Below are 12,171 nucleotides of genomic sequence, written 5' to 3'. Positions count from 1 at the left end.
GAGGAGAGGAACTTGTGGTAAGGCCATCAAGCTTCATGAAATATCAGACCTTATTTTGAGGTCTTTCTTCTCAGTCACATTTAGTTGTTTACAACGGAAAGTGTCCTAATTGATAAAATACTTGATGAAGGGACTATTTAGTGCTCAGCTTGATTGGGATACATACGAACCTGGCTTTGAAAGTTCCAGCCATGAGTACATCAAGATAGCATTTGATGGAGAAGACACTAGCAGGGATAACCCATATTAGTATTTTTGGCCACCAGTGCCTGGGTGGCTCAGTTGGTTAACTGACCCGCTCTTGGTTTTGGCTCAGGTCATGATCTCATGGTTCATGAATTCAAACCCTGCATCAGGCTCTCTGCTCTCAGCACTAAACCTACTTTGGATCCTCTGTCTCTCTCTCTCTGCCCCTCCCCTGCTTGTGCTCTCTCTCTCTGTCTCTCTCTAAATAAATAAATTAACTTAAAAAAAAAAAGAAATTTCAGAAGATCATCTGTTCAGTTATAAAGATAGGTTAAATAAGCTTAGTTTAAATATTTGGTGAAAAAGGAAACCACTAAGTAGACAAAAAGTCTTTTTTTAAACAAAAATTATACTTTCACCATTTTTATACTCCTGGATGATATCTGTAGTTTGGAAAAATGTGTTTGTAAATATTTGACATATGTAAAACTAAATAAATTTATAGGAAATTGGTTTTTATTTCATTTTTACTAGCTTTATTTGTCCAGAATTCAGATTATATATTATACGCTCTCTTCCGCCACTCTGTTACACAAATTCCTTGAAAATTTAATTATGGAATAATTATGGTAAGCTGTTTGGGGTACATGTTTGCCTATGATTCTCCCCACTACATCCTTCTAGGATTTCCCATCTGCAGTCTTTCCCCTTATCTTCCAGTTTCTAGTAAAAAACCTAAAAATTGATCCCACATTATGTCAGTGGCTCTGTCTCTACATGTCTACCTGTCTGTATTACCTTCTGACATCATGCACGTATCTAAACTGGAAACCTCACCCAGAAACTAAAACTTTGCCTGCCTTTGATAATACTGAGAGCCCTGACTTGCACTTTTACTCATGTCCCATTGCACAGTCTCAACTGCCACTCAGATCAATACCTCATTCCTATATATACCATGACCATTCCAGGCTTCAATTCTTAATTTTCTGGCTAACTCCTCTTCCCCTTACCCCCACTCCCCATTTTCTTTACAACTGGCTGATAAGACTATGTAATTAGATCAACTGAATTATGGTAGTTTCATCCTGATCCCGTGACCTACGGTGGGCCACAAGGAGACAAGAATACAATGCAGCTGAATTACACACACTGGTTTTAGCTAGCAAATTCTTGAAAAAATACTTTCATTATTAATTTTGCTAAAGAGATTTGACCGAATAATTGGAAAGACATAACTAAGTAAAAAATTACTCATACAATATACACAGTTTAGTGACTTCCAATATCTTGTGTAGGAGTATATTAAATTTCTGCTAATACTTCAAAACTCATTATTTCAAATGGACATGCCGATTTTGAATTTACATGCAAATAGAAAAAAGGAAATGCAAGTAACCATTAATGTTGGTTGGGCAGTCCTACATATAATCAGTTTAAATACATGATTAAAACAAAAAATATTTTGGCTTCAAAAGTCAAATGTCAGGGGCACCTGGTTTGCTATCGGTAGAACGAGTGACTGTGGATCTTGGGGTAGTGAGGTCAAACCCCACGTTGGACGCAGAGCTTACTTTTAAAAAAGTTAAATTTCGAAGCACCTGGGTGGCTCAGTTGGTTGAGCATCTGAATTAGGCTCAGGTCACGATCTCAAGATTTGTGCCTTAGAGCCACACATTGGGCTTGCTGCTGTGAGCAGAGAGCCCACTTCGGATCCTTTGTTTCTCCCTCTCTCTGCCTCTCCCCAGTTCCTGCACTCTCTCTCAAAAATAAACATTAAAAAAAGCCAAATTTCAGCAGATATGTTTAAATTCAGAATGTTGAAATAAGATATACTTATTGTGTTTTATACTATAGTTAAAATTTTGACTTCTGATGAAGGATTTAGGTTTTTTTTTCTGAGAATTACTCAAAAATATTCTCAAAGATTGAAGTAAAAAAAAAACAACATAAAAGTTTTTATTCCCAGGCCATCATATAGAATTATTTATAAATTTTATGTGACATTACTAGTAAATGATTTTAATGTTTCATTAGCAAATGCAAGTAGACCAGTAGATATCGGGCTGATATTTTAAACTGTTTTTGACTTTCAGTCAATATTTCAGACACAGAATATTGGATGAAACAAGATATCAAAACATTATAGAATATTCCAGTTTTGTGGGGGCCTCGTAGATACGGAAGCAAAGACATTTTGAAAAATAAATTCCTGCCCCCCCAAAAAAAAAAAAAACTTTACAAAATGCAAAGCTGATATAGCAACATGGTGCCTGATTCTCTGCTAAGCATACATATGCTCCTTCTCACTGGGTCACTGTTTGGTCTAGACTTTAGACCAACTGCTAGCACAGACTGTGGGAGGAGAAGGCTGAGAAGCCTGTGGTGCAAGTCAGTCAACTGTGTGCAACTGCGAAAGAATGACTTACTCAGTTCCTAGGATAGTGTTCAATAAATAACCGCGACTTAGTGTAGTTATGTAATTATACAGAATTTGATAAGAAAGTGCCAAAGCATGATCCATTAGGTAGACAGGAAATAAGGAGTCCTAAGACAAGTTAGATGAAAAGGTTCTGATTCTTTGTTAAGTTTATATGTCTGCAAACGGAAAGATTTCAGTATTTTCAGTAGACATATGTGGGGCATTCTATAGGCCAGGAGAGAGAAACTTGCAAGAATGAGAGAGAATATTCCTGCCTACTCTAGCCAGAAAGGCTGGACTTCAGACTCTCGTTTTTAAAGGTACTGGGCTGCGAGCACTGGAGTTAAGAAACAGGACACAACTCTAGTCCGAAGTTTTGAATGAGCACAAGGCATGTGGGTACTATGTTGGGGCTCAAGTTTACCCAAGACTTGTGGGGTCAAGGAGAATTCAGACAAACCCATTTGGGACTCTGGATCCTGAATCTAAAGCTCTCAATCCACATTTCTACTAGAAAGAAGGGCTGACGCTGCAGGCTTTCTTTGTAAATATTCAATCAATCCTCAAGGCAAGGATAAAACAAAAAAGAGAGAGTTTTGGAAGAGATGGTGCCCAGTGTCAGAGTAAGCAGCACAGAGACCAGAAATATGTTCTATCTACTCTAATATTCTAAATTTGGTGTATACCTCTAAATGCTTTGTGAGTTACTCCAGAACATAATCACTTTTACTATTGTGTATCTTCAAGACGATTTCAAGAATACTTTTTCATAACTTATGTACTTTAATCATTAAACTAGCCTTTGGAGCTAATATTATCACCCTCCTTTAAAAATGAAAATGGGGATGCCTGGGTGGCTCAGTCCGTTAAGCGACCAACTTCGGCTCAGGTCATGATCTCACAGTTTGTGAGTTCAAGCCCCGTGTCTGGCTCTATGCTGACAGCTCAGAGCCTGGGTCTCCCTCTCTCTCTGCCTCTCCCCTGCTCACGCTCTGTCTGTCTCTCTCTCTCTCAAAAATAAATAAACATTAAAAAAATGAAAATGAAGCTTAAATAAAATAAATAACTTAGAGAACTGGTAAAACACAGATGTAGGAAAATAGAACCTTAGTTTCAAACCTCCTGGTCATGGATAGGTCTATATCACTGGAGTTTCTTAAGACACTACTTCATGTGTTGCTAACATTATTAACATGTTCAGTGGACAGTAAGTTAAATGAATGACCTCCTAATTTTACCATGACTAATAGTCTCTAAAATAACTCATGTGTATTTGCTTTATACTATGTATCTCCTAAAGATATTAGCCTATATGGCATTGGCATGGCATTGGTCTCATGAACACCAAAATAATCTTAATTTTATTTATATGATTTCCCCTTAGGTTTCCATGACCTTACTATTGAATCTAAGGTAATAGTTATAACAGATATATATATAAATAAATACAGGTAGATTTAAAAAGTATATGTATATAGCAAAAGAGAGAGAGAGATGGAGAGACAGAGAGAAGCAAAAAGTGATTTAGACATTATCTGAAGATTTTTAAAAGATCAATCAATTTAATTATTAGATGCCCAATTCTTAAAAGTAGTAAACAGAATTCAGGCATGCCTAGCTAGTTAAGCATATTGGCTAAAGCCAAAGGAATCACTAAGAGAAATATTTCATTACTTTTTAATCATTATGCTTTTGTTTCATATATTTTGTCTTGGCTTTGGTTTCTTTTGTTATTACCCAAAGAATAATTTTGAAGAAAAATGTTTTGGTTCAAATGCGTGTTTTTATTTAGAGGTATTGTGGTTTTGAGTATTTTCATATCAAATATACTTTAGATTCTGCAATGGTTTCATTCCTCTTGGGCACTTAGCTTGAGATGGAATTCTGATTTATATGGTATGTGTATAGGAAATGGCAGAATTGTTTTCCAAAATGGCTGTATCATTTGGACATCTACCAGCAATGTTTGAGAAATCCAGGAGAAGTCCAAATATTTTCACTAGTTTTTGTTCAGAAATATGAACCCACATTATTGAGTACCATTTGTGGACATCTTTACAATGAAGTGTTAAAAGCACAGCCTGCTAGTGGTGATCTGATTAATGAAGCAATAAAGCCAGCAAAACTCATGTGGCATTTAGAGATAGAACATAAATGAATTCAAAAGCAAAACAATTCATTGAAAGAGCATTGAATTAAAAAAAACAACATAGAAGCAAATAAGCACATGTTGCATACATAACACATAAACATACCTGTTTTGCTTGTTTCCAGTAAGTGGCACATCACTTGCTAGGTTGCTAAGACACACACACACACACACACACACACACACACAGACACACACACACACACACACTTTCTTCATTAGTGATTCGTTTTGGAAATATTTAGTGCATCTTCTATATTCTAACGATAAGGAAAACGAATTCACAGGATAAATACACACCTTGTCAATGCAAAGATATTGCTAACATGACAAATCCTTCAGTAGAAGTGGCTTAAACCTGATAGCGACATGAGGAAATATCTTAAAAGAAACAACTCTGATCCATATGAAATTATGAAGGATTACATTGACAACAATGTTTCTTGGACTTTGAAGTGTTTTTTTGGAGTATACTCTGATGGCACCGATGTGATGACTGGAAAACATTCTGGAGTACTTAGCCAGAAAAAAGACTGTATGCCAGACTGTATGTCAACACACTAGTTTCTTCACTGTAATAGCTTGGCTTAACCAGACACTGTGTTTTGTGATGTATGTTCATGTGTGGAATTAAAGACTGCAAACTGCAGGTGTTATTTTGTGTTGAGGTAAATGGTTATTAAAAGGGATGTTTCTCACAAGAATATTTGATCTATAAAATGAACTCTTTGTGTTTATTCAAGAGCAGGAGTAAATTTAATCTCATATTTTTTAAGATGAGAAACAGACGTCAAGATATTTACGCTGTTTTTAATGATCTTAATATTTCAAAGCAAGGAAGGAAGGCTTTATGAAAATATATAATACTAGAACACAGATTTTCCACACGTTGTCACAAAAAGCTCCATAATTTATTACAACTACCTGTAAACAGGGTGAATACTGATATTGAACATTTGTAAAATTTGTTACTGATCATCTTATGAATTAATGTGTTGAACTTGCTTTTTGGTCAAAAGAGCACTCACTGATGAAACTCATGGATTTAGAATCCATTTCATTCTTTAGAAGATAGTTTGAACTTAAATGTAAATTCAGGGGGTAAATTGTTGAAACTTGCTACTTACAAAAGGTTGAAGATAAAGCTTGAGAATATATTATCACTTGCATCATTTGATATGAAAATTAAACATGAATATGAGAAGTTGCTGATATTACACTAAAATCTCTTCTTCCTTTTCTATCAACATATCTCTGTGAGATTCATTTCTCTAGTGGGAGTGTCATTAAAATAGTCACTCAAATAGTTTAGAAATATGTTACCCCTATAAATGCCATGTTATCAATCCAACCTAGATTAAATAAAGCAATAAGCCAAATGATATATGTATGATATATATGATACATATGTGTAGGTATCAATATCTGAAGTTGTTTTATGCATCAATATCATTTGATGTATCAATATCTAATCAAATGATATTGATGCATAAAACAACTTGAGGTATTGATACATATACATCTTATATGGGAGCTGCCATTTTATTCATAACTCTCCATTCTCTCTTCTGCTCTCCTCTCCTATTCTTTCTGTTTTTCTTTTTCTTTTCCTTTTTTTTTTTCTTATAAGCCTTTGCTGCAGTCCTTAAATTGCCTCAAATATCTCTTGCTTCTCTCCTTGGACACAAAACTCCATTAAGTAGCTTCTTCAGACAATTCCTCTACATGTTTATTTATTTATTTACTATTTATCATAATAAATTTCTAAATGTATGATGAAACAAAAACATGCCATGAGTGGAAGAGCAATTTTCAATATTCAGATTGTCAAAGATACCAAATTGCACTACAAGAGAATTCTTATTATCTATAGTGACATAAAGGCATGTGTTAGTTATCTATCACTGTGCAAAAAAAAAAAAAAAAATTATCATAGATGTAGAGGCTTAAAACAAAACATCCCAATTATCTCTAAGCTTTGTGGCTCAGGAATTTGGCACAGCTTAGCTGGATCCTCTCACTTCAAAGCATCTCACAAGGCTTCATTCAAGGTGTGACCCATGGCTCAGGTCCATCTGAAGCTTCAGCTGGGGAAGAATGTGCTTCTGATTCAATACTTTGCAGGTTGTTGAAATGAGGGCCCCATTCTTTGAGGAATGTTGGCTGGAAACATCCTTGGTTCCTTTAGTGTGGGCCACTCCAATGTGGCAGCTTGCTTCATCAAATTCAGCAAGGAAGAGAGTCTGCTAGCAAGATGGAAGTCATGGTCTTATGCAGTTTAAACATGGAAGTAACATCTCATTACCTTTGCTGTATTTCATTCATTAGAAGCAAGTCACTTGGCCAGCCCACACTCAAGGGTATGGGACTGTGCATGTGTGTGAATGACAGGAAGAGAAGATCACTGGGGGCCATCTTTGCTTCTCACAAATCTATCTTTTCATGAAGGCCTGGAAAACTCTAAGGTAGGAGTCAACAGATTATCAAGAAAAAGTTGGTTCTGGAAGAATTATGAGGTTAATGCTTTAAAGATATGCCTAAGAAACAACTTATGCTGTGAGGCTCCTTCCAGTATGCTACATAGACGGAGTTATCTACATTTTTCTATTTTCTCTAAGACTAAAACTGAGTGACTACCTTTTGTTACAATTCAGTAAAATTGAAATGTAGGGATGGGATATGAGTGCTTAGTTTTCCATCTTAAATGAGAGACTTTAGAGATTTTTTTTCCAGTTAAATGTATTTCTTGTGCTTGCAAAAGTCATTGCAAGGAAGCTAAATATCAATTTTAGAATTATTGTCAAATTCATATATTAAGTTTCCTAACAGTATTTTTCTTATATGATAAGAGGATCTCCATTTATGTAAACTTTGTCTTTTACTTTATTCATATATGCACAGATTCCTTGTAATTTTTTATCATAATGTTATCTTTCCACTGCATTTATGAATAAAATTTTCTTCAGTATATTCTCTAGTTAAATACCATTCATCTATAGGTAAGTGATTGACTTTATTCAATGTGATGGTGTTTGGTAATTATAACAATCTTTGAATTCTTTATTTGCTTATAGGTTATTATCAACAAAGACTCATGCTTATTTATCTTCTATTTCTTATTTTATTAATTGGAACTTTAAATTAAAAGTATTATTTGTGAAAATTGACATTTTCACTATTATAGGAATGACATCTCAACTTAAATGTAGAATATTCTTCTCATTAAGAATAATTTATTTAGCAAATAATACTTGAAGTCATTTCACTATTGTAAAACAGATAGGTTCAGTGATATTCACATAAGTATTCAGGTAATTCTTAGCCCAGCTAGCTATCTCCCAATAACTCCTGGAATCCTGAAGTTATTTGATAAAATACAGAGGCAAATGGATGTGCCAAGAAATAAGGATCTAGCCTATGAAGTAAACAGTAATAAGATCCATTTCTCAATTGTAACCTATTAATCAGTAGACATTCTTGCCAATTGCTAAATTAAGCTCACATTTTATTTAGAAGCTTTCTGGGGGTCAAATCTGTGATTTCATTAACTTTGGGAAAGAAATATTTAGATCCTTCCGTTGAAGCTGTCATTTTACTAGAATCCTTCTTGTTATGAACTGTTTATAATTTGAAATTATATATATGATTATTTGTATACATGACTTACCTCCTGTAAGAGATCCTACACTTCTTGCAAACTGAGTCCCAAAGTGAGAAAAAAGTTTTCTGCACACAATTGGTGCTCAATAAAAGTGTTGGAAAGAATAATGAAATGAATGTAATACAATGATTTCAGGTTATTGCACTGATGACTATTTAAGCCTAGAGTTTCAGTTTAGACCTACATTATGTTTAACCAACCATGTTTTGCCTTCCTTAACTGAGAAAATGCATTAACCTTTCTTCTCATTCCATAAACCTGGTACTTAATAGCACATTTCTGGCTTTGTAAACAGTAGGATTAGATTGTCATTTGAATGAGTTCCAAGTTTTCTTGTGCTAAGTAAGTACGACAACTTTGAATACACTCTTATATTTCTGATTCATTCACACCAGAGTGATGCAACTTGGCAAGTAGTAATTTCTATAGCAATAAACAAAACAAGAATTCAGAAGTCTAAAATGTGCACATTGATGAAAGTGACTCTTTTTTAAATTCCTACAGGTTCATTTTCTCGGTTAGAAAATATATTCCAGGAATTTGGTTTGGCTCTTACAATAAACTTCATTTTGATATCATTAAAACTGAGAAATATTTTGTCATGTATTTCACAGAAAAATGCATGCATGTTTAGTTGTGACTTGGGATAAATATGTTGTAGACATCCTTTGGCCTTTATTCTACTTATAGCATTTTGCCTTTATTCTAATTTGACCTTTATTTAAGGTGTAAATGGAATTTTTATGAATTCCATCTTATATATTTATAACTTTTTATAAATGATTCTTTATCTAGTGGTTGCTTAAATTCTATGTAAAAATATAATCACAGAAATAAATATATTACAAATATAGTACAGTCAAAATGACAAGAATGCTCATACATCAACATATAACCTTATGTTTAAATTGAAGCTATATTTAAATCCAGTAACAGAAGAGCTGTAGACATTTGTACTGGTTAACTTTGGTCAAATTAGTTACTTCCTTTCTAAAGTTTCCAAGGACTCTATGCATGTATTTACTTGTGATGACACTGCACGTTGAAAAACTTTGAAAAGAAAAACTTGTCGGAAACGTTTGGGGCTGAGTGCTTATGAATAAGGTTTGAATATCTGTTAAGTGTAGTACGTTTTAGAAAGCCAACTTACTCATTACTGTGTGTTGATTCATTCGTTAATGTGTATTCATTGAACCCTTCTTGAACTCCAGCCATTTGTGAAGCCTGTGGCGATGTTGTCAACATCTTAAGCAGAATGAGACAGAAGAGTAAAAGGGAGGTGGAGGCAACTGATATAGCTGACAGTAAGTTTTGAGCTGGATTATGTGACACATATAGCAGGTGACATCCAGCAGGCAGCATGCCCCTGCTGTCAGAAGCTCTGCTTTTGAATCAGGCTGACCATGGATAAATTCCTGAGTTGCCATCTACTGGCCGTGTTGCACAATGACTATTTACTTGATGTCATTGAGATAGAATCAAATGTGGGACTATTTTGTTAAGGGAACTATGTGGAAGAGAAAGTGGTAAGAGAATCTAGGGAAGGCTGGGAGAGTTGTCAGACAGCATGCACGTATGATTCCAAGGAAAGGAGTAGACAGCCTAAGTATCTAAGGAATGTTTAGCTGGGTCCTTGCACCGGCTTAGAGTCAAGTCAGAGGAGTTCTCTGTTTTCCCAGGAAGAAGGCTGCCTTAAGTATCCCTGCCATGTCTAGTCATTGAGAAGGAGACTGTGGGAAGCCTGACCATGATGCACTTCAGATTGCAGCAGTGGGGCCTTTGGTTAATTAGCTGAAGGTCTGCAAGGATAGTTTCCTATGATGACCCCACACTTAGAAGAGGTGTGTTGGATGGATTCAAGTGAGGACCGATTACTCAGGGGCTATTTAGGAGAAGGAAAATGTTCCTACAAATGGCCTCCATTTTACAGATCCCAGAAAGGTATTGTACTCGTTCATTTTAGACTCAGTATTCAATTATTTTCTGTTTGAACCAAAGACAATCCTATTTCCAGTACATCACACGTCATTTCCAAAGACTCCCTTATAGTTTCATAACATGTTGAGGTTTAGGAAAGTATATTATTTATTTTTTCTATTTGAACTTCATAAAATCTATAAAGTTAATGGTAGACAAGAGGAGACTGAGAATCAGTGAGCAGTTTGGGGGGTCATTGGAAGATCTAGCACACCAGAGATTTGCCTTAACTCCAAGCCTGATGGTGTTTCAAGTAGCTAGCTCATTCTTATCTAGTGGATTCAGTACTCCAGAAATGCACAAGACAAAGATCAGGTTTTAAAGATCCTCCAGCTAAAGATTATAATATCACTTGAGCTGGTGATGGGGCAAAGGAGAGAGAAGAGTCAAAGACAGTTTTCAAATCTGTGTGGTTGGCAGGAATAGACCACAAATAAGATAAAAGTAAATAGTTATGCCCCTCAATGGGGTCAATTTGTAAACTCATTATTTATTTAGAGGAGGATTTTGTTGAAGCCTGCAGGAAGTAGTCCTTTTAAGCGCATTTGTTATGGGAGCAAAAATAGAGCAGGTGTGCAGATGAACTCTTCCTAGGATTTCAGAGATTGTTACTTCATGTTTGAAAACCAGGGTAATCAAACAAAATATGTTCCTATTGTTATACAAATGTGTCATTTCAGCACATCTTACATCAGCTTTGGAAACTGTAAAAACAATGTAGCTATTCACAACCTTACCAGACTCTTGTGGGAAATCAATTCTATAGGATACAAATTTAGCTACAAGCTGATACATATTTATTTGCACATGATAAAAATGGCAGAGAAAAAACTCATTTAAAGCTCTTTTACTATGAGTTTCTTTTTACTGGGTGGAAAGAGAACTGTATTTAGGCTATCAAAGGAGTAGACACTATTTAACCATACCAGAGATACTGAAATAGGTCATGGCGCAGAGACTTTCTTATGACTGCTATCAAGCTGACAAGCACATACAAGGTTTGCAAATAAATGTCATTTTGGTTTCACATTTTCAATTATGGAAAAACAGTAGGAAAGCTAATTTGGGACATTTTAAACTTTCTTTTGAGGTTTTACAAATATGTTGTCCTCCCTCAATCTGAACTGAATGAATTAAATAATAAAACACATAAACTCACACATTGCTTTTTTCCATGGATGTTCTTGCCAGCTGTTGTGACTTTATTGAGTAATACATTATCAGTGTGATAGTGTATTTGTGATGATGAATCGCACTGTTACATAATTAGAGCAATTGTGTCCTGATGATATATTAGCTCAATAACCCAGTAGCAGGCAGAAGAAAATTATTTTAGAAATTCTGGTTCTACATGATTATTTTTTAAGTACATTGCATATGCCATTTAAATAGGTTGTGTTACAACAACTCAACAAAAAATGTTTTAAGCCAATGCTTCCATTTTACAGTTGGGAATAATTCAGGCATTGTGAAGAAAAAAAAAGGTGGGGGGTTTAGTCCTTGGTTAACCACATTTCTAATTTTTTGAACCTGAATAATTACTGTGAAACTCAGTTTTTCCACCTGTATAATGGAGGTAATAATAGTTATCTCAGGGAGTTACTGCAAGGGCATGGTGAGCTTAGGTGTAGGGGAGGTTTTTGTAAAACATGATTCAGAGCAACGTAAGGTAGAGCTTTGGGTTATGGCATGGTTTTATATCTGGCTCTTGAACCTGCCAGCTGTGTTACCTTAGACAAGTTAACTCCTCTGTGCCTCAGTTCCTTCATCTATAAA

The sequence above is a fragment of the Panthera uncia genome, chromosome C2 (genome assembly GCF_023721935.1).
Source record: "Panthera uncia isolate 11264 chromosome C2, Puncia_PCG_1.0, whole genome shotgun sequence".
Taxonomy (NCBI): domain Eukaryota; kingdom Metazoa; phylum Chordata; class Mammalia; order Carnivora; family Felidae; genus Panthera; species Panthera uncia.
This window is presented reverse-complemented; position numbering follows the sequence as displayed.